Here is a 4888-nt window from a genome sequence, read left to right as displayed (position 1 = left end):
TTAAAATGTCGAATATAGAAAACAGGAAAATGATCAGAAATATCGGAAACAATAATGAAACTATGAATTCTGTTAGTATAATGTGAGATTGCAAAATAAAATGTCCTCACGATCAGATTGCAAAGATATAGGAATTATAACACATTTGAGATTCTGACAAAGACCTGTTCCTACAGTAAAAATATCAGTTTGGAAATAAAAATGGTATTTATAAATTCTAATTCTTCAGAATAGAAATTAAATACTTTCCGAGAAAGCCCCGAGGGGTCGGAATACTTTTGAAATTACGAGATATAACTAATTAATATGATTCTAGATTGTCCTGGAGTAAAGTACTGTTCTGAATATGGAGTTCAATACGATGGGAGTACTATTGTAGAAGGTATTTAAAACCAAGAGGAATTTTAAAATTAATCCTATTTCTGCTGGGGAAGGGGGGGGGGTGATTTATTAGACTTTAAGCTTTTTGGAAAGCCTATGACATAAGGAAATAAATTGCACAAATTTTGCAAATAATTTGCAATCTACCCGCCAAAGGAAGTTGCACATTTTAGTCTTTATTAATTACACATCAGGTTATTTAAAATTTTGCAAAAATATTGCATATTTGTAATGGCATGGTCAAGGGCCTCTCAAAAATTTGCAAATTTTTTGCAGATTCTAAAAGTAGAATACAAAAGAGCTTTCCAATGATGTATCATTTGTCATATTTGGACATAAAGCGTGGGATTTAGAGGTGGAGGGGTCAAATTGCCCCTCCCCCCCAACGTATCCTAATTTTCAAGTACCCCAGCAGGGATAGGGTTAAACAAATCGTTTAAGAAATGTTGATTCTCTTGTAGAATACATAAAAACCTTAATTATGAGTTCAGTAACTTAATACGTAAACCATAATTGAAATTTCTTATACAATATTCTATTCTTTATTCTGATTATAAGATATCTAATGTTATTATTTTAGTTGGAGGAATTGGAACTTTTGATCTTTGTGGATGTCAATGTAGTCGAGTCAGGTAAACCTTTTAACGTTTTTTATATAATTGTTTCTTTAATACTTTTTTTTATAGGCTTATATTTTAAAAACAAGAGATGAATGTCTAAGAAAAAGCATGAATACTTTAAAAAGTAATAGAATGTTTTCAGCTTTTTTTTTGTCTTCAAAATCGATTTATTACCTTTTTTCAAAAAGCATTAAGTAATAAGTTTTAAACCTTTTCGTTTACCGAGATTTGGATAATTTCAGCGCATGTTCGCATTTTTTCTGGACCCACGCTGGAACTTGTTTCCTAAAACAAGATGGAGGAGAGAATATTTCTGTTGCTCCTCATGGTATTTCTGGACGCATTCAGGAAGAATGTACTTCTCCTACAACAAGTATAACTTTCTGCAGATATCTTGATTTGACAAAATATATATTATATTTGCTAGGTTTTCCGCAAACTTCTATTTTCCATTCCCTATATCTTTGCAACCCAATGTCGTAGACTTTAGATATTCCTAACTTTAGATTCTGTTAAGTTGAATAATCTAAATTTGAAATATTACAACTGTACACCGTTAGGTTTTAAAGTTTTAGGGATCAGAAATTTTGAGTTTGTGGCAAAAATTCATTTTCCTTATTAGTAAAATCTACAGTAATGCGCTTTTAGGACGCAAAGCTTTTAATTAACTATTGCTCTAAAAGTCGGTCATATAAAATCATTTTTAAATTTTGCCGGATTTTTCTTTTAGAATTGGTGCATTTTCAACTTTTGATAAAAGGACTGATTATACAGGTTGTATACAGACAGAGTGCTACTTGCCTGGATATGACTTGAGTGGTAGTGATATAGGTATACACATTAAACTAAAGTAAATTGTCTGGATATGACTTATGAGGGAATGATATAGGTATACACATTAAACTAAAGTAAATTGTCTGGATATGACTTATGAGGGAATGATATAGGTATACACATTCAACTAAAGTAAATTGCCTGGATATGACTTGAGTGGTAGTGATATAGGTATACACAGTAAACTAAAGTAAATTGCCAGGATATGACTTATGGGGGAATGATATAGGTATATACATTAAACTAAAGTAAATTGGCTGGATATGGCTTATGGGGGAATGATATAGGTATAAACATTAAACTAAAGTAAATTACCAGGATATGACTTATGGGGGAATGATATAGGTATACACATTAAACTAAAGTAAATTGTCTGGATATGGCTCATGGGGGAATGATATAGGTATACACAATAAACTAAAGTAAATCGTCTGGATATGACTTATGGGGGAATGATATATAGGTATACACATTAAACTAAAGTAAATTGCCTGGATATGACTTATGGGGGAATGATATAGGTATACACATTAAACTAAAGTAAATTGCCAGGATATGACTTATGGGGGAATGATATATAGGTATACACATTAAACTAAAGTAAATTGCCAGGATATGACTTATGGAGGAATGATATATAGATATACACATTAAACTAAAGTAAATTGGCTGGATATGACTTGAGTGGTAGTGATATAGGTATACACATTAAACTAAAATAAATTGCCAAGATATGACTTATGGGGGAATGATATATAGGTATACACATTAAACTAAATTGCCTGGATATGACTTATGGGGGAATGATATAGGTATACACAGTAAAAAGTAAATTGCCTGGATATGACTTATGGGGGAATGATATAGGTATACACATTAAACTATAGTAAATTGCCTGGATATGTCTTATGGGGGAATGATATAGGTATACACATTAAACTAAAGTAAATTGTCTGGGTATAGCTTATGGGGGAATGATATAGGTATACACATTAAACTAAAGTAAATTGTCTGGGTATAGCTTATGGGGGAATGTTATAGGTATACACATTAAACTAAAATAAATTGCCTGGATATGACTTACGGGGGAGTGATATAGGTATATAGTAAATTGCATGCAAGGTTTAAATATTTTTTCAATTAATACACCTCTTATTGAAGAGCTATCGATGTTTTGAATTCCTTTTATATAATCGGTTAAATTTGCTTTTATATGATCGGTTAAATTTGCTTTTATATAATCGGTTAAATTTGCTTTTATATAATCGGTTAAATTACTTTTTCATACTTGTGAATGAATCCAAAACGGGAGTAGCTAAGAGGCATAAACTGGCATAAGCCAATGACGCATTAATTAGTAAATTACACCTTGCCTTCTGTGTCCTATAAGAATAAAGTTTTAATTTTTCTAGAAAACATTACTTTTCAGGCTCTCCAACTTACACAACTACCCCTGCAGAGTGTAGCTGCTTCTGTAGCAAAATAAGGAAACTAACTTCATTTTATCAATTTAATACTTTCTGTAGAATATTTCTATTTTGAAGTATATGTTTGGCAAAAAAAATTATTTCAAAATTTTATTTTAAGGATTCCATTAAGAAAACTAATCTATCGCCTCAAATTCCAATTTAATCTTTAAATCATCGCAGCCTGAAGCCATAAAATCTTTTATATCTTAAATATTGACTTTTGATCTCACAGAATCATGTCTACAGTATCATGTTGCAAAGGTATAGGGTGTGAAGCAAGAAATCAGATTTTTTAATTTTAATGAAGTTTTGGTTTTAGTAAAAGTTTAAGTTTTACTTGGTCCCCAACTGGGAACTGCTGGTGCAAGAATACAATTCCTTCAGAAAGTAGAAATGATCATCTAATCTCAGGAATATTCAACTGTTCCTCAACCCATGTCGATGTTCCTGCAATCACACAAAATGGTAATTAATTAATTGACATTAAAAATTTGATTTTTTAAATAGTATTTGTTTAAAACAAAAAATATTTTTCTCACTTTTTTACCCTTTTTTAGACATTTTTTCCAACCCTCCCTAACACCCAAATTATTAACTTTTTTTTCTATGAGCTGGCCTTGAAAAATTGGGCTATGAGCCTATGAACATGCATTTCAACCCTATATCTATTCTCTAAGGCCTATTTCTAGGCTATACGTATATTCAGACCCCCCAGCCTTTATAGGGCTAAAATAAAGAACAAAGTGATCATATATTTAATTCTAGATTGTTCTGAAGAAAAGTTTTATTGTCCTCAACATGGAGTTGACTCTAATGGGAGTACTATAGTACAAGGTAATTATTATAGATTAATACGGGGGTTTTAAATGAAAATTTAATTTCAAAATGCAGAAACCTAATTTTTGTGAAAAAACTCATATTTTAATTTTTGTTTTGTTTCAGTTTCCAGAATTAGCAGCTTTGAACTTTGTGGATGCCAATGTAGTCGTGTCAGGAAATATATTTATTCATAAACAAATATTAATTATTAGGCTTTTTGTGCGCTCCGCGCCCATCCTCTATTTTAACTTTTTAATTGTGACTGTAGCTGTGAGAATCTTTTCTTTGTATAAAACAAAAACAAATTAAAGTTCGCGGATTTTTAAACAAATTTTTGCGCATTTTTTAGATTTCACAAAAATCAAAAGTTTTGACGTTTATTGGATACAAACAGACACAGACAAGCAAGTACATATCTAGATTTTGCAATGGTGACTGTTGTACCAGGTTACAATACTTAATCTTTTATATTTAAGTGACTGCACAAACTATTTCTGGACTTCTGATGGAACCTGTTCTCTGAGAAACGATGAAGGTGGTATGTTGATTAACCAAACTTTTGATGGTATTCTTGGTAGAAAAATGGAGAATTTCTTGTGCCCTACATCAACAGCATCAACTTCAACAACATTAGGAACAGAAAACTCTACAACAAGACCAACAACAAACATAAACTCAACAACAAACATAAATTCAACAACAACCAAGAACTCAACAACAACCATAAACTCAACAACAAACATAAACTCAACAACAAACATAAAC

General features: G+C 31.1%; 1 long non-coding RNA gene across 1 annotated transcript; it reads left to right on the top strand.

Moving 5' to 3' along the window:
• Positions 1–316: 316 nt before the first annotated feature.
• Positions 317–3326, top strand: LOC111708669 (uncharacterized). Its single transcript, XR_002766707.1, has 5 exons — positions 317–382; positions 962–1013; positions 1244–1374; positions 1776–1832; positions 3265–3326. It is a non-coding gene; the product is annotated as an uncharacterized LOC111708669 (long non-coding RNA).
• Positions 3327–4888: the final 1562 nt, after the last annotated feature.

Source organism: Eurytemora carolleeae, unplaced genomic scaffold, assembly GCF_000591075.1.
Source record: "Eurytemora carolleeae unplaced genomic scaffold, Eaff_2.0 scaffold866, whole genome shotgun sequence".
Classification (NCBI taxonomy): domain Eukaryota; kingdom Metazoa; phylum Arthropoda; class Copepoda; order Calanoida; family Temoridae; genus Eurytemora; species Eurytemora carolleeae.
Note: the sequence above shows the minus strand (reverse complement) of the source record. Positions and strands in the feature narration are given on the sequence as shown.